General features: G+C 48.3%; 1 pseudogene; it reads left to right on the forward strand.

Annotated features, from left to right (window-relative positions):
* Nucleotides 1–2,170: 2,170 nt before the first annotated feature.
* On the forward strand, nucleotides 2,171–18,357 carry LOC141207890 (mitochondrial fission regulator 2-like; annotated as a pseudogene).
* The last annotated feature ends 655 nt before the right edge of the window (nucleotides 18,358–19,012 follow it).

The following is a 19,012-nucleotide window of genomic DNA, read 5'->3' on the forward strand; positions in this document are numbered from 1 at the left end:
GTCCCCCAGCGTGATGACTAGCACTGCCTTACAATATATATATGTAAGTATGTGTAGACACTGGTTAGGCTACTACTGTAACGGCTTGAGTATATATGACACTGATCAATTATCATTATGGCCTCTGTCAGGTAATTACATAGATGATGCTCAGTGACAATAGTAAATGGCCCAGTAATACAATATGGGAGAAGAAAGATGACACTCACCATAAGGGTCTTGGTATTTTTGTTGGCTAAAAAATAGCAGCTGACCTGTTACAGGAGAGCGTGGGTGCATGCAGGTGCCGACCATTTCCTGTTATTGTGCTGCTTCGTTTGGTGTGACTAATAAGACAAATAAATATACCAAGATACTTCTTACTTCTGGTGAGCTCTGATTGTCTTCTCCCATATTGTATGAGCTCAGTCTAACCCCACCTGCACCCAGAGCTGTGGAGTCGGAGTCGTGATAAAATGGACCGACTCCGACTCCTAAAATATATAACAAATTGGGTGTAGTAGTTCAATGCAGTTTGTGGAGAATATTATTTCATAAGGATTTGGGAAAGTTATGAAATGTCCTATAAATGTCTGTCCTATTCTTGATCTAAGGGTCTAGACTTTTAGCTGAGATGAATCTGTGCTACAGTAAATTTATCTCTTAAACATGAGCCATGTATGAGGGTGTTGGAGTCAGAGTTGGAGTCGGTGTCATGGAAATTGAGGAGTCGGAGGTTTGGCTTACCGACTCCACAGCCCTGCCTGCACCACTGATTTACAGCTTTCTGTCTACACTGTGCATAGACAACGCTGACAGTGGAGAGGGACATGGTTAGCCTGAGCTCATGAATATTAAGGACTGCATAGCAGGAGCTGATCATTGAGAGGACTAGCAGAGCTGCAGCAGATAACACAATTGTAGCACCCCGAGGACTCGGCTGCTACAGGGGTATTGCACCTCGATCCAGAGGTGTGGTATTCCACTCCCGGGTAAGGATGGAGTGTGGAACTGGGCTCAGTTAGCTGCATGCACCACACTCACCCCATTTCCGGGGGACAGACCAACGGTACTCCCACCAGATAGATGTGCAGGTACGACAGCTTCTGTCCCCGGCTGGAGTGGGGAGGGGGGAGGAACATCCTAGTGGTGTAGGAGCAGATAGGGGAGGGACTCTGGGCATAGGTAGGAGCCCATTGGGTGCTTGTCACCTGGGCTCAGGTGTCAGAGGGAGTATATAAGGTGGGCACCATCTTAGGACAAGGTCTTTTTGGTCTGCTCTGTGCAGAGAGGAGCTCAGCCAGAGAGGGCTGACAGGGAGCTGTGGCTCAGTCTGGGCCCAGCTCCAGAGCCAGGCCTGGAGAGGAGGCCTGAAGCAGAGAGAGAGAGAAAGGAGAAGAAGGAGGAACAGAAACACCAGGAGAGGCCCAGAGATGCAAGAGAAGAGGGAACCCTGAGATCCCACGAGTTAACGGGTGAAGGGTTGGCAGAACAGGGTACCGGATCCCAAACTGGTGGAGGCCAATTATCCTCAGCCAGGAACCAGAGGTCGTGGACAAGTTTTGGCGCGACCCCTCGCCATATCCACCAGGAAGGCATACCACGTATAGGGTCAGGGAAGCCGGGAAAGGTTTCACCACCAGAAGGCCCGAGGGAGCTGGACAAAGGTGGATCCCTGGTGGGGACGGCCAGTAGGAAGGAAGAGAGGGGAGCTCAGGACCACGCTCTGGAACTGCCTGGGAGTTGGCCGAGTCCCGCACCTGGTGGACGCAGCACGGCTCGGGTGGTCACTCTTGGCCGAAGTGATCTGAATACCAACTGTGAGTAAAGCTGTGAAAACTGCAATGCACGTCTCTGAGCTTCCTTGTCACACCACTACCACTATCATCATTCCCTGCTTCACCAGCTGCCCTGAGGCTATACCTCTCCCGTTGGGGGTTATACCATCCACGCTGCACAACCACACCACCGGCCTCAGCGGTCTGCCCTGCAGCGGCGGCTTCATAGCTGCAATCAACGGGTGGCGTAGTCGAACTCTATAACATCTTAATGCCGCGCACTGCCTCTTAGTTTGACCACTCTGGGCACGGACCGGGTCACCGCCACGAGGACTACTACCCCTGTCAGATCCGGCTCCGGGTATCCCCCGCATGCGCAACGCAGCACAACATGGCCCAGGGGGCGCGTCACAATGATTTATCAAAACTACAGCAAGGAGCCCAGTAACATCACTGGATTCGGGGTCTCGGCCCCCACATCATGCTGCTCTCAGATGAGGTAGCATAAACCTGGTGACAGATTCCCTTTAGTAACATCAGACACGATCTTCCATCCAACAAGTCAATGGACCCGAATAATTCAGACTCAGGATTTCTGACTATGATGTTGGCCAAGAGAGTGTGTGAAAAGAGTCTCCTTCCTGCAGACGATCATGCCTTTCAGCTTTGGAAGATGAGCTGCTGCAGCAGAGAGTACAGATTGCTGCCATTGTTGCCCTACAACCGTCACAAGCCGCACAGTCTCGTAAGCCATTGTTTTTGTAATCCTTATAAATCACTTAATGGGTTAAATAGGTCAAGCTTTTGCTATGTATTTGGTATGATTTGATCTCGTTTTTGTTTCTCAGATACAGAATCAATGTGCTCATTTAGCTGCCCAGGTAATGCCCTCTCACCCCCATCTTCAGCTTCTCCACCACTTTCCGCACAGTTTTTGCAATTTACAACCCCAGTAGCTCCGCTGCCCCCTCCTCCTCCTCCTCCTCCTCCTCCTCCACCACCCCCAGTCCCATCTTCCCAACTAAAATCTGCACTTGATATTATAAGAGAACGTAAAGCTTCTCACAAATGCAGCCCGACGGAAAGTGAGGCTTCAGAGAAAGGCAGTGTGGATCAGCTCCCCAGTATGATGGATGTGTTAAAAGGCATGAATTCCATCAAGCTTCGGGCGGTCGAAAGGTCATTTTATAGATTTTCTTTAAATATATATTTTTTATTACAGACATGCGTGAAATAGAATGAAGGAGAAAACTGTAAAAAAAAAAAAAATCTGTCACTGAGCCTGCATCTTTCCCTGCACATGACTGCTGATCTCATGAGCTGTCATGTGCCTTTAACAGCCGCAGGCGGATCCGAGATCCACCCGCAGCTGTTAACCAGTTAAATACCGCTGTCAATCACTAGCAGTGGCATTTAATACACACCTGCCAGAAGCTCGTCACAAGACACACCCATAGGCGTCCCTGTCATGTGATTGCGGGGTGCCAATGTGTTGTCATGACAGCCGGGGGTCTGCAGAAGACCCCTGGCTGTCATTGTAGATCCCCTGTGGCCGGCATTCATAGGAGATTGTGATTTCTGCTATACATAGCAGTGCTGAAGCCCTGCTATGTGTAGCACAGGTAATCAGATGATTGCAGCTTCAAGTCTCCTAAGAGGACTATTGCTGCCAGTAAAAAGTAAAAAAAGTTTTAAAAAACATAAAGGTTTAAATCACGCCCTTTTGCCCTATTGAAAATAAAACCATTAAAAAAATATACGCATATTTGGTATCGCTGTATTCAGAAATCTCCGATCTATCAAAATATAAAGTAAATTAATCAGATCGGTAAACGGCGTAACGACAAAAAAAATCTAAACTCCAGAATTATGTTTTTCTTTTTTTGCCTCCGCAAACATAACAGGCGATCAAAACATTGTATCTACCTCAAAATTATATAAATAAAAACGTCCGCTGAGGGCGCAAAAAATAAGCCCTAACCTGGCCCTAGATCCCGAAAAATGGAGATGCTACGGGTCTCGGAAAATGGCGACATAAGCGATTTTTTTTAATTTTTTTTTTTACAAACTTCTGATTTTTTTTTTCACCACTCACATATAAAAGAACCAATACATGTTTGGTATCTATGAACTCGTACTGACCTGGGAATCATAATGGCTGGTCAGCTTTAGCATTTAGTGAACATGGTAAATAAAATAAAAAAATTACAATTGTGGAAATGCACTTTTTTGCAATTTCACCGCACTTGGAATTTTTTTCCCGTTTTCCAGTACACGATATGGTAAAATAAATGGTGTCAATCAAAAGAACAACTTGTCCCGCAAAAAAAAAAGGTACCGTACAGACCAAAAGTTTGGACACACCTTCTCATTTAAAGATTTTTCTGTATTTTCATGACTATGAAAATTGTACATTCACACTGAAGACATCAAAACTATGAATTAACACATGTGGAATTATATACTTAACAAAAAAGTGTGAAACAACTGAAAATATGTCTTATATTCTAGGTTTTTCAAAGTAGCCACCTTTTGCTTTGATAACTGCTTTGCACACTCTTGGCATTCTCTTGATGAGCTTCAAGAGGTAGTCACCGGAAATGGTCTTCCAACAATCTTGAAGGAATTCCCAGAGATGATTAGCACTTGTTGGCCCTTTTGCCTTCACTCTGCGGTCCAGCTCACCCCAAACCATCTTGATTGGGTTCAAGTCTGGTGACTGTGGAGGCCAGGTCATCTGGTGTAGCACCCCATCACTCTCCTTCTTGGTCAAATAGCCCTTACACAGCCTGGAGGTGTGTTTGGGTTCATCGTCATGTTGAAAAATAAATGATGGTCCAACTAAACGCAAACCAGATGGAATAGCATGCCGCTGTAAGATGCTGTGATAGCCATGCTTGTTCAGTATGCCTTCAATTTTGAATAAATCCCCAACAGTGTCACCAGCAAAGCACCCCCACACCATCACACCTCCTCATCCATGCTTCACGGTGGGAACCAGGCATGTAGAGTCCATTCTTTCACCTTTTCTGCGTCGCACAAAAACACGGTGGTTGGAACCAAAGATCTCAAATTTGGACTCATCAGACCAAAGCTCAGATTTCCACTGGTCTAATGTCCATTCCTTGTGTTCTTTAGCCCAAACAAGTCTCTTCTGCTTGTTGCCTGTCCTTAGCAGTGATTTCCTAGCAGCTATTTTACCATGAAGGCCTGCTGCCCAAAGTCTCCTCTTAACAGTTGTTGAAGAGAAGTGTCTGCTGCTAGAACTCTGTGTGGCATTGACCGGGTCTCTAATCTGAGCTGCTGTTAACCTGTGATTTCTGAGGCTGGTGACTCGGATAAACTTATCCTCAGAAGCATAGGTGACTCTTGGTCTTCCTTTCCTGGGGAAGTCCTCATGCGAGCCAGTTTCTTTGTAGCGATTGATGGTTTTTGCAACTGCACTTGGGGACACTTTCAAAGTTTGCCCAATTTTTCGGACTGACTGACCTTCATTTCTTAAAGTAATGATGGCCACTCGTTTTTCTTTACTTAGCTGCTTTTTTCTTGCCATAATAAAAATTCTAACAGTCTATTCAGTAGGACTATCAGCTATGTATCCACCAGACTTCTTCACAACACAACTGATGGTCCCAACCCCATTTATAAGGCAAGAAATCCCACTGATTAAACCTGACAGGGCACACCTGTGAAGTGAAAACCATTGACGGTGACTACCTCTTGAAGCTCATCAAGAGAATGCCAAGAGTTTGCAGAGCAGTCATCAAAGCAAAAGGTGGCTACTTTGAAGAACCTAGAATATAAGACATATTTTCAGTTGGTTCACACTTTTTTGTTAGGTATATAATTTCACATGTGTTAATTCATAGTTTTGATGCCTTCAGTGTGAATGTACAATTTTCATAGTCATGAAAAAACAGAAAAATCTTTAAATGAGAAGGTGTGTCAATCTTTTGGTCTGTACTGTATATTGACAAAAAATAAAAAACTTGGCTCTGGGAATGAGTAGAAAAAAATGAAAGGGCAAAAACAGAAAATTGCAAGGTCATGAATGGGGTTAACAATGCTGTACCCTTCTCTGGAAGTCCCACATATAATGAATGTAGCAGTGGCGTGAATGCTTGAGAAGGCTCAAATATAATGTGCCTCTTCCAAGCCCCATTCATGGTGGGGGTCTTCCATGCGGACCTCCTGCGATCAGCAGGCTTATCCTGTGGATATGACTAGCCCAGGGGAATGGGGATGACTCGGTACCCGGGCCTTTAGCCTGGCCTTTAGGGATGTCACGGTGGTCGGCTCCCGGGCCCGTACTCTGGGCCTCTCTTTTAAAAGGGTTGGTGTTGTAAAAGAAAGAGTTTGTGACGCCACCTGTGGCTTCTGGTGAGGATCACCAGTGCTGCGCAGTCCACTGAGGCAGGTGATAAGGCAGCATGATGGTATAGCTCCCCACAGGTAGAGCTGGGCCTCAGGGCAGTATAGGAACGGGGATGCAGGACAAAGAGACTCCGCCGGGCCAGATCAAGAACAGGGATGGACACAATAGTCACTTCAGTACCTTTTACTGGTGGAATTTCAGGCACTCCCAGGAGCACTGTAGGGTGAAGGTTGTATGTCCGGATCCTCCCCAATGAGCAGGTTTTGGGCCTCCTGGTTCTGGCTTCTGCGTAGTAAGTTTCTGACCTGCCTGGAGCTAGGCCTAACTTTGCCTCTGTCCTGCGCTGGCTGACCTTGTGGTAGGGCCTTCTCTTGGAGAGCACGCTCACGACCTACGGGGCCTATGTGTCTCCTGGCTCTGGTACGTATCAGCACTTTAGCGATCCTGGGACCTGTAGTTCTCCAGGGATTCCAGTTTATCTTACTGGGTCGTGGAGATCCCGGCAAGCTTCGGACCCGGGGTCCAGTAACTACTTCTTCTTCGGGGTGAGCTAGTTAAGCTCCTTTGCCCCCTATGAACTAACTCTCTACTCTTCGCCTTCGGCCTACTCGGACCCTCAATAGGCTACTCACACTAACGGCAGCGTGCCGTGTTTCACCGATCTTATGGCGCCGACACACCTACAGCTCACCTCACTGAGCTACACGTGAGTCTAGAACGTGCTCCACTGCAGACTGACCTCTTTCAGGCTTTTGCACTGCAGGAACTCTCACAACAGGTTTGCTTTCTGTCGTCTCCAGTCTAGACTAACTGCTGCCTGGCTCCACCTTCCCTTATATATCTCCCTAAGGAGCTCCCTCTGGTGGTCTGAGGTGGAAGTTGGAGATGTGTGAATGGTTATGGGGGCCTCTTGTGGAGGAATCCTTCAGTACACCCTCCTGGGTCTGTGATACCAAGCACAGCTGGGCTTCACATTCCCCCCCCTAGTTAAACTCAGCACTCCCGGGCTGAAGTACATTTTATAACAACAGTAACAATAGGAAACATAAGCAATACTAGAACACTCTTCCCTTTATGGGAGGCACGGATCTTAAACGTTGCAGAAACAATACAAATACAGAGTGTCCTCAGAATCCAAGTCTCCTATGGTGAGGTTCCCATACAGGATGTCCATCTCACAAGGTAGAGTACTTTGGTAGTTTTGAGGGACCTGTCCTAAACCCTCTACGCAGGCCCTGGGGTGGCTGCAGGGCATGAAGATCCGAGTTGCACCTCCAAAAGAGCCACTCCAGATAGGTTTTCCTTCTGAGGTCACCTGAAAGGGGCACTCCAGGGAGCGCAATTATATACAATAAGAGTTTTTGGGCTGCACACAGTCCTCAGCCATGCAGTTCATTATGCAAATAAAGAATTAATAGGAAAAAGCACAAATTGATAAGCATGCATGAAAACAAACAGTTATGCAATACATTACAATTTAATACTCAATACCCCAGGGGTAACTATCTACATTCTCTGAAATTTTGCTACTTTACTCAGTGTACCTAGCAGGAGGTTTACCTCTTGTGCTGCGTACTGATCTGCATAGTGCTGTGGTTAGTGGAGTGTCAGTATCTGTATCCCAGTTACCCTACCAGTTTTACATGTAACCATGTTGTAAAATTGCCTTAACCTCTCTCTTGGACTGGCAAGTCTACCATTGGCTGGGCCCTCTTGCTCCGCTCCTGCCGGGGATCCTTCATCCGGGGATACTTCTTGAGCTGGCTCTTCTGCAGCACTTACAGGTTCAACTTGCTGTGGAGGGTTTTCTGGCTGTTCATAGAATTGGAGTACTGGAATGATTACTGCACCTCCTATTTGAGGCCAATCCGCTGGGAAGTCTCCAAGGTCAGTGTGTATCACTGTTTCTTTAGGTTCTTCCTGGGTTGTGAAAGACACTTCTTCCTGAGTCTTTAGTAGATGTGGACACAACTTCAGGTGGTCCCTAGATATTGTCGCAGTTGTTCTTCCTCCATCTTTGCTGATCAAACACGTCTTCCTGTTGTCAAACCTTGAATTCAACACAGTGTAGGGTTCTCTCTCCCACTGGTCATCAAGCTTGTGTTTCCTCCGCTTCCTTTTCAATACCACTTCTCCTGGTGTGAAGGGTTCTGCTGGTGCACTTCTGTTGTATTGTGCCTCTTGTTTATCCCTCACCCGAGTGAGACTGTCTTCGACACAGGCTTGGACTCTCCTGTACTGCTCCTGTCTGGTCGTGTCCCAGTCCTCAGTGGTCACATCAGCTTCAGGTTCTACCACACCAAGCTTCAGGTCCATGGGCAACTTCCCTGGTCTTGCACGCATGAGATATGCCGGAGTGCAATTGGTGGAACTTACTGGTATGTGATTATACAGATCCACTAGGTCAGGTAGTAGGTCTGGCCACTGGCTTCTCTCTTCTAGTGGTATGGTCTTCAGTAGATCGATGATGATGTTATTCATCTTTTCACAGAGACCGTTAGTTTGGGGGTGGTACGGTGTAGTCCTGATCTTTTTATACCCGTACAGATGGCAGAACTCTTTGAACAATTCAGCCTCAAAGGCCGTGCCTTGGTCAGTCAGTACCTGTCCAGGCTATCCATGGGACCTGCAGAAGTACGCCTGGAACGTCTTAGCTGCTGTCTCTGCTGTCAGGTCTTTGATAGGGGAGACCACCAGGACCCTGGAGTAGTGATCCACCATGATCAGGGCATAGGAGTATCCTGACTGACTGGGTGACAACTTGACATGGTCCAGGGCCACGATCTCCAGAGGGCGAGTCGTCTTGATGGGTTGCAGGGGTGCCTTCTGGCTGCTGTAGTCTTTTCTTCTGAGGCTACAGGGTCCACAGTCTCTGCACCACCTCTCAATGAAGCTGCGCATCCCCACCCAGTAGAATCGACACTTCAACAGGGTCTCTAGCTTTTTCTAGCCAAAGTGCCCCGCCTGATCGTGGTAGGCCTCCAACACCATCTGGATGTCCGTCTTGGGGACCACTATCTGCCACACCATCTCGAGGGTTTTGGGATTGACGTACCTCCGGCACAACTTCTCACGGTAGATAAACAGCCGGCTTCTCTCATTCCACAGCTGCTTTGCTTGGAGAGCCGCATCCTTCTCCAGGGAGGAACCTTCTTGGGTTATCAGCTCCTTGATACGGCTGACAACCGGGTCGCTGTCCTGGGTCTCTTTCCAGCTGTGGTGAGGCAAGGGGTTTAACGTCTTACCGCGTTGCTTCCTGGAGGCTCGTAGCTCGTGGGCCATCCCATTCCGGTGGAAGGCAGGTAGTTCAACCTCTTCCAGGTCATCCACTTCTTCTTCTGTGTCTGACTGGTGAGGCATCCTGGACAGGGCATCGGCGTTGGCGTTCTTGCGGCCCGCCCGGTACTTTATGGTGAATTGGTAGTTTGACAGCCGAGCCATCCATCGCTATTCCATGGCTCCCAGCTTGGCTGTTTGAAGATGAGTTAAGGGGGTATTGTCAGTGTAGGCAGTAAACTTGCTGGAGGCTAGGTAGTGCTTGAACTTTTCTGTGATGGCCCAGACCAAGGCCAGGAACTCCAACTTGAAGCTGCTATAGTTCTCTGGGTTCCTCTCGGTCGGGCGGAGCTTCCTGCTTGCATACGCGATGACTTTCTCCTGGCCATTCTGCTTCTGACTTAAGACAGTGCCCAGGCCTTCATTGCTGGCATCTGTATACAGCAGGAATGTTTGGCTGTAGTCAGGGTAGGCTAGGATCTCATCACCTGTCAGGATCTCCTTCATCTCTTGAAATGATTCAGCCTGTTCTTTACCCCAGTGGAATGGAGGGTTTTTGCTTTTGGGGGACTGCCCTACCAGGAGGTCTTGCAGAGGAGCTGCCTTCTTAGTGTAGTCCTTTACAAACCTCCGGTAGTATCCGACTAGTCCCAAGAACTGACGCACCTCCTTGAGGTTCTTCGGCTCCGGCCACTTCTGGATGGCAGTAACTTTCTCCGGGTCTGGTGCTACCCCTTCCGGACTGACAATGTGCCCCAGGTACTGTACCTTTCTCTTGAGCAGGTGGCACTTTGAGGGCTTCAACTTCATCCCGTACCGGGACAGTGACTCAAATACCTCTGCCAGGTGTTTCAGGTGGTCCTCGTACGTTCTGGAGTACACAATTACGTCATCCAGGTAAAGTAACACAGTCTCGAAGATGCGGTGTCCCAGGCAGCACTCCATCAGTCTCTGGAACATTCCGGGGGCATTTTAGAGTCAAAACGGCATGCTGTTGAACTCGCAGAGTCCCATCGGGGTGGTGAAGGCCGTCTTCTCCCGATTCTCCTCAGCCACAGCGACCTGCCAGTAACCACTAGTGAGGTCAAGGGTAGAAAAGTAATTTGCAGACTTTAAGGCAGCTAGGGACTCTTCTATGCGTGGTAAAGGGTATGCATCTTTATGTGTAATGCGATTTACTTGACGGTAATCTACACACATTCTCATGCTCCCATCCTTTTTCCTAACCAGCACTAGGGGAGCCGCCCAGGGACTACAACTATCCCTAATTACTCCCGCCTTCCTCATGTCATGCAGCATTTCTTTTGCCTTCTGGTAGTGAGCTGGGGGTATAGGCCTATAACGTTCTTTAATTGGGGAATGGTTGCCTGTGGAGATATGATGTTGAACCCCCTTAACCCTCCCAAAGTCAAGTGGATGTTTACTGAACACCTGCGAGTATTCTTGAACCACCCGGTGTACACCCTGTTTTTGATGGGCAGGAGTGGTGTCTGTCCCAACATGGAGCTGTTGACACCAATCCTCCACCTGGGTTGCAGGGTCATTATCTTCCACTTCTTCTGGTGAAGTTAAGGACTCCGCCACATGGATACAGTTGTTGTTGACAGCATGTAGTTTAGCAACAGTGGCATAACGTGGCAGTTTGACCTCATCTTCCCCTAGGTTAAGAAGACGGACAGGCACCCTCCCATTACGTACATCTACCACCCCCCTGGCGGTTAAGAGCGTGGGTCTGTGCTCAGAGCAAGGGGGTTCTACTACCGCCTGGTAGCTCTGTCCTCTAAGACCTATGGCAGCTCTACACCAGATGAGCATTTCACTCATTGGGGGAACAACAATGGGTATAGGGTCTGTTACCCTCACGTTACCGATTTCACCATCTGTTAATTGTACTTGCTGTTGATACATCAAGACGCGGATCTCTCTCTGCAGCGCCCTCCTCTGTCTCGGTCTGGCAGTGTCAGCGATCTCTTGGAGCAAGAACACAACCTCTCCCAAACAGTTACCAACAACATTAGTGCCTAGTACCATATATGGGTTGCTGTCATCAGGGTTAGTCTTCACTACAATAAGTCCCTGGTCCTTCAGCTCCACTCTCCCCACCTTACAGTCACATTCTTAACCCCGAGTAGGTTAAGGGGGAGTCCATTTGATGCATATACAGACAAATTTGGAGCTGGCGGACGCAGATCGTCCATGGACCAGTACCTCTTGTAGAGGACTTCAGGTATGATGGTTACCTGAGATCCTGTGTCCAGCAGGGCATGCATCGGGATCCCGTCCAATACAATGGACAGGAAAGGTCTTCCTCCGACGAACCTGTTGTACCAGTCTGATGGACCTGGTGAGTCTACTCCTGGGTGGCGGCCTTCGGACCCAGGGTTTTCTCGTTTAAGGGACAATTCAGGGCGATGTGTCCGGTCTTATGGCATCGGTAACAGATCGGTTCCCTTGGTGGACGGCGTTGGTCACTGGTCCTCGGCGAGGGTGGTGTTGGCCTCCTCCTCCTCCGCATCCAGGGGACATCCTCAGGGCTATCAGCTAGCAGGATCTTCCCTCCTCCCTCAGGCTCCGTCCACAGCTGCAGGGCACTCAGCACGGTGGTCAGGGTTTTACTCAACTGACGCACCTCTGAGCGCAGACTGTCCAGGTCTTTAGGGGACGTTGTTGGAACCTTAGCTTCAGCAGTCACTGGAGAAAAGGTGGGCGTTGCAGGCTCTGGGGTTGCCCCACCCTGGTAACATTGGATGGCATTTGTCTCCAGGGGCTGTAGTCCTTTTATAGCCATGTCCTTTAGATTGTCAAAGGTGGCATCTGGATGATCCAGGGACCACCAACGCACAGTCCTGCTCTCCTCTGGAGACTTCAGTCCCCGGACAAACTGTTCCTTCAGCATTTTGTTCTCATTCTCAAAGCTGGTCGGACTAACCTGGTTCAGAGCCCGCAGGGCCCCTTGAAGATGCCAGGCGTAGTCACGAACATAGTCCTCTGGTTGTTGGGAGCAGCTGTAGAACCTCATCCGGAGGTCCGCCTCAGTAAGGTCCTCAAAGACAGTATGTAGTTTTTGGAATATTGCGGACACTATCCCCGGTCTGCGGCCGACCATGTTTCCACTTCCCGCTCCGCAGCACCAGTCAGCTGTCCTAATACAACGGCAGCTCTTTGTTTGCCGGTCATAGAGTACATGTCCAAAATACCACATATCTTCCGCTTAAATCCAGACAGGGTATCTGGTTTGCCGTTGTACTGGCGGAGCCACTTTTCTCCAGGAATGTACGGTAAAGTCATAGGAATAACAGGTGTTACAGGCGCTGCTGGTGGAGCGGCGGCTTCGGCCTGCCCATTATCGGGGACGTTGACCGGTAGGTCGGCGTTCTGCTGTTCGACGGACATCTTAGCGCCCCCCTAGTTAACCGTGGCCTACCTTCTGGTTTTTCTTCCGGTAGGCTGCAGCTCCGCAGGTGACGGTTGTCTTCAGGACCTTGCGTCGCTTGCATCCTACGTCAGAGCGTTCAGCGACGCTCCGTACAGGACCTGGCGCTTCCTGATTTGACATCAAGGCGTGGGGTGTGTCCGGGACTTCGTGCTCTTTTGCAGGTACGCCCCTTATTTTCCCGCGGTTACGCCCTTCTTCTCGCTCAACGGCCCAACAATGGCGGCTATCTTCACCACAACTTTTCGTACACAGTTCAAAATAAAGGCGCACAGTACCCGGTGGCAACGGGCAAAACACGGTGTCATTGCAGTGGGCACGTGATCCTGTTTGTGACGCCAGGAAAGAGATGACTAGCCCAGGGGAATGGGGATGACTCGGTACCCGGGCCTTTAGGGATGTCGCGGTGGTCGGCTCCCGGGCCCGTACTCTGAGCCTCTCTTTTAAAAGGGTTGGTCTTGTAAAAGAAAGAGTTCGTGACGCCACCTGTGGCTTCTGGTGAGGATCACCAGCGCTGCGCAGTCCACTGAGGCTGGTGATAAGGCAGCTTGATGGTATAGCTCCCCACAGGTAGAGCTGGGCCTCAGGGCAGTATAGGAACGGGGATGCAGGACAAAGAGACTCCGCCGGGCCAGATCAAGAACAGGGACGGACACAATAGTCACTTCAGTACCTTTTACTGGTGGAATTTCAGGCACTGCCCGGAGCACTGTAGGGTGAAGGGTGTATGTCCGGATCCTCCCCAATGAGCAGGTTTAGGGCCTCCTGGTTCTGGCTTCTGCGTAGTAAGTTTCTGACCTGCCTGGAGCTAGGCCTAACTTTGTCTCTGTCCTGCGCTGGCTGACCTTGTGGTAGGGCCTTCTCTTGGAGTGCACGCTCCCAACCTACGGGGCCTATGTGTCTCCTGGCTCTGGTACGTATCAGCACTTTAGCGATCCTGGGACCTGTAGTTCTCCAGGGATTCCAGTTTATCTTACTGGGTCGTGGAGATCCTGGCAAGCTTCGGACCCGGTGTCCGGTAACTACTTCTTCTTCGGGGTGAGCTAGTTAAGCTCCTCTGCCCCCTATGAACTAACTCTCTACTCTTCGCCTTCGGCCTACTCGGACCCTCAATAGGCTACTCACACTAACGGCAGCGTGCCGCGTTTCACCGATCTTATGGCGCCGGCACACCTAAAGCTCACCTCACTGAGCTACACGTGAGTCTAGAATGTGCTCCACTGCAGACTGACCTCTCTCAGGCTTTTGCACTGCAGGAACTCTCACAACAGGTTTGCTTTCTGTCGTCTCCAGTCTAGACTAACTGCTGCCTGGCTCCACCTTCCCTTATATATCTCCCTAAGGAGCTCCCTCTGGTGGTCTGAGGTGGAAGGTGGAGATGTGTGAATGGTTATGGGGGCCTCTTGTGGAGGAATCCTTCAATACACCCTCCTGGGTCTGTGATACCAAGCACAGCTGGGCTTCACAGATAGGTGATAACTTGCAAAGTTAAAATTAACTTATGCAAACATGATTTCAATAATTATATTAGGTTTAACATTTCAGAGTAGTCTGTCCCTAATTATAAATATGCTGTATTAGCCCCACTAATAGGATCTTAGACAAGTCTTTTCAGAAAATGGATAGCAGGTGATTGATTCATTTTTTTAGAAAAAGTCTGTAAAAAAAATCTTATTAGACATAGCAGCAATGAATGAAAAGTAGTTTGTATGAAGAGCTAAGTTATAGCCTGTCAATTACAGAATGGCAGTGATGTTTATTTTCACCGATTTTTCGCTTTAGATCCCCTGGTGGGAAACCCTAAACCAGGAAAGACAAGAAGAGATGTTCACTTAATGATCCCACAGACCCTGCAGCCATTATAGCCAAAGCCTTGAAGCAGAAGTTTGCGCACAGAAATGGTGATGACGCTGTCAATAAAGAAAATAGATCTCATGAGGAGTCTCCGTTCTCCAGTCCTGAAGCCCCAATGGTACTGTTTGTAAATCTTACATGACTGACCAACCAAAAATCAGGCTTATGAAAGATCGTGAATGGAAGGTTTGTTGCTGGATCTTTAAACGGTTTATCCAGGACTATTTTATCTTTTTACTATAAGCCTAAAAACTAACAGGCAGGTTGTTACTAACAGTGGCAACTATCTGCCTGTTGTATCCGGTGCCGGCTCGGAGAGGTCACCGACCACTGTCGCCGGCGATTCAGCTGCTCCAAGTCAACAGAGCAGCTCTTCTTCTTCCAGGCTGCTCTGTTGATGGGGCGTGGCTACCGACGTTAGGCAACTTGTGAGTCGGCTGCCAATCAGCATGACGTCAGCAGTCACGATCCATCAAGAGACCAGAGCAGAAGAGAAGCCGCTGCTCTGTAGACATGATATTAGCAGAAGCCGCTGAATTGCTGTGACCGCTCTGTGTCAGCAGAGATCGGTGCAGGGCACAACAGACTGGTAGTTAGCAACTACCTACCTGTTAGTTCTTAGGTCAATAGTTAAAAAAATGTAATAGTCCTAGATAACCCCTTTTAACATTATATACTTGGCAGCAATTATCTATCGTGTGACGTGGCCATAAGACTAAGTCAACTGTATAACATGGTCCTTGACTGTATAACATGGTCTATTACTGACCAGTGATAAGAAAGTATAAAAGCACGGACAACCCCATTTATTTGAAATATGGTTCCTAATGTTTTCGGCACTAGCTACAGATATAGACCCTAATTGCTCTATAGGGGTTGTCCATCAATAAAGACAATTTTTTTAAATACTTAAATGCATGCATTTTTAGCTAAAAATAATTTTTTGGAATTGGATTTGATTAAAAATTTTGCACCGTTTGCCTTTTGTAGTCTCTATCTTGCACTGTCTAAGAATCCATCAGTGAGCTTATTATAACAGTTCAATAGGAGAGAACTGTTATAACAAGAGAAGGAGAGTACCTTTTTTTATGTCTTTTTCTGACCTCATCTCAGCTGGTTTAAGACCACTGACCACATCAAAGTTGAATGTGCAGGGAAGCAAATAGTCTGTAAAAGCCAAATGGTGCAATATATTTAATGAAACCAAAATGCACAAAATATATCTTTAAGTCCACAAAGATGCAACATGCACCAATTGGCAGAACGGGGAATTTTTATCCCCAATGGAGAACTTTTATCCCTGTTACAAAATATGTGCCGCAGGTCAGATGCATGACCGCTGGGAGTCTACCGGAAAAAGCCGAGCAGCTACCTAGGGAATGAATGGAGCAGCTGTCAAGCATGTGCCTTTGCTGAAGCATTCGTCATCGAAACCAATTTTTTACACTGTTGATACTACATAGTAAAAAAAACATAGTTCTTATAGATGCTATATAACCCTTTTAAGGCAACCCACATACTCTAAAATCTAGACCTTTCGGCTGCGTGCCCACGATGCGTTTTTCATGCGTTTCCACTGCGGAATTTCCGCAGTGGAAACTCATTAAAAACGCTTGGTAATCTGCACCACATGGTCCTCAATGGCATTCCGCAATGTCAATGCACATGCTGCGGATTATTCCGCAGCGTTTCTGCGGCGCTCAAAAATCCGCAGCATGTTCATTAATTTTGCGGAAGCGCAGCGGAATTGCCGCCATTGACTTGCATTGAGACGCATATAATCCGTGTCTATACGTTTGTACATGTGGATTATATGCGTTTCTATGTGCGGATGGTACCCAGTTCTGGAGGAGAGAAGACTCTCATCCAGACCTGGGTATCATTGTACCTGTGAAAAAAAGAATAAAATAATAAATAAAGTTTATATTTACCTTCTCGCGGGCCGGCCGGCAGCGCTTATCTTCCAGGACCTGAGATGACGTCGCGATCATGTGACCGCAGACTGTCTCGCGATATGCCGGCAACCCGGAAGGACCGCGACAACACACGCGGCAGCACATGCGGCAGGGGATCGGTAAGTATAGCTTTATTTTTTACAGTCACACTATATAAATCCATGCTGTTTGCATGGATTTATATAGTGTGACCTAGTTGTCAAGCACTTTCCAAGTGATGCTATCGGGGCTCGGTTAGCTGCATGCATCACACACACCCCATTTCCGAGGGACAGCTCAACGGTGCTCCCATTAGTACAGTAATGCAGGCACGACAAATCATGTCCCTGGCTGGAGTGGGGAGGGGGAAGCACACCCAGTGATGTAGGAGCAGGGGGGGACGGTTTCTGGGCATAGGTAGGAGCCCATTGGTTGGAAGTCACCTGGGCTCATACACAGAGAGGTAGGTATATAAGGTGTCTTCATCTTAGTCGAGTAGAGTCAGTTCAGTCAGGAGGAGAAGAGAAAAGGAGTTCAACCAGGAGGGCTGACAGGGAGCTGTGGCTCAGTCTGGGCCCAGCTCCACGAGGCAGGCCTAGAGTGAAGGCCAGAGCTAGAAGAAAGGACAGAAACAGAAAGGAACAGAAAGGAAAGTAAGAAGGAACAGAACACCAAGAGAGGCCCAGAGACACGAAGGCAGAAGGAACCCTAAGGACCCAGGAGATTACAGGTGACGGGTTGGCAGAACAGGGTACCGGATCCCAAGTTGGTGGAGGCGACTAATTCTTAACCAAGAACCGGTGGTCGCAATCATTTAGTGGTGCGACCCCTTACTACACCTACTAGAAAGGCACACCACATAGGGTCAGGGAAGTGGGTACCCAGCCCTCCCAGGAGAAGATCAGAGGCAGCTGGACAAAAGTAGTGTCATTGGTGGGGCACGGCTGACGAAAGGATAGAAGGGAGTCCTGTGCCACACTCTGGAATTACCTGGGGGTTGACCGAGCCCCCTGCCTGGTGGAAGCAGCACGGCTCGGGCGGTGCTACCTGTGCACAAGTGAACTGGATGAGAACTGTGAGTAAAAAGCTTGAACTGCAACGCCTTGTCTCTGTGCTTTCTCACCGTATGCAGCACTACTGGTACTGGGACGCCCGTGCACCATAACCCCCACCGTCTACTACACTGCCCTGGGGCTTCACTCTTCCCGTCGGGAGTCACACTACCTCAGCTGCATACACCATCAGCCCCAGCGGTCTGCCTTGCAGCGGCGGTTCGCACTGACCGCAATCCACGGGTGGCGTAGTCGGACATTATCCCATAAAAGCCCCCACAAAAGACCGCCATTGGCCTGACCACACTGAGCCACGGGCCCGGGTCACCGCCACGGAGACTACAACCCCCAGAAGCCCGGTTCCGGGTGTCCCTCGGCCCAGGGGGCGAGTCAAATGCACAATCTGCATGCATTTTTTCTGGCAAGGGAGATGCAGAAACGCTGCAGAAATTTTCTGCTTCATTTCTGCATCGTGGGCACATACCCTTATTGGGTAGAAGTGTTTTAACTAATTGAATCGTTGACTGATCCTTCACGATTTTCCCAGTGTATATATGAATGTATATCTGGTTCTAACTTTTCCTATGTTCTTCACTTGTAGTTTGGGCGCCACCTGCTTAAGCCTATTGGGAAAAGAACACAGAAGGAAATTACAAGAAAGCAAGTTCATGTCTGAGTTGATGTTCATACCCCTGATGAAGCCATAATCACTTGGCGTAACGCGCAGGTTATTTATATCCTTCCTTTTTCTTTCAGCAGCTTTATTCTTGGCTAGTGTTGAGCGATACCTTCCGATATCGGGAAATATCGGATCGGATTGGATCGGACCGATACCGAAAAAGTATCGGATATCGCCGATTCCGATACCGGAAACCAATGCAAGTCAATGGGACAGAAATATCGGAATGAAAATAAACCCTTTCTTTCCTTGTAGGTTAATTCTACATGAAGGAAAACAACTAAGAATAATGTAGAATGTATTGGGGGAGGTGGCGGAGACAATAAAGGCATAGAGGTTTAGCCCAATCAAATGGAACAGCAGGAATTAATTTTTTTTTTTAAGACGTTCTGAGTTACGGAAATATTGACTATGTTAAGTATTTTTATATTTTGTCAGATATTTATGTTTCACTACTTCCATGCGCTTCACCTTCTTTTTTACTTCTCCCACACTTTCTCCTTCATCATCCTCAGCATCTTTTTCATCCACTTCTTCTTCACCTTCTTCATCTTCTTCTTCTTCACCTTCTTCGTATTATTCTTTTTTTTTACATTCATCATATTCTACTTCTTCATCTTCTTCATCTTCTTCTTCTTCATCATATTCTTAT

The sequence above is a fragment of the Phyllobates terribilis genome, unplaced genomic scaffold (assembly GCF_046119375.1).
Source record: "Phyllobates terribilis strain yellow unplaced genomic scaffold, ASM4611937v1 Scaffold_164__1_contigs__length_4228542, whole genome shotgun sequence".
Taxonomy (NCBI): Eukaryota; Metazoa; Chordata; class Amphibia; order Anura; family Dendrobatidae; genus Phyllobates; species Phyllobates terribilis.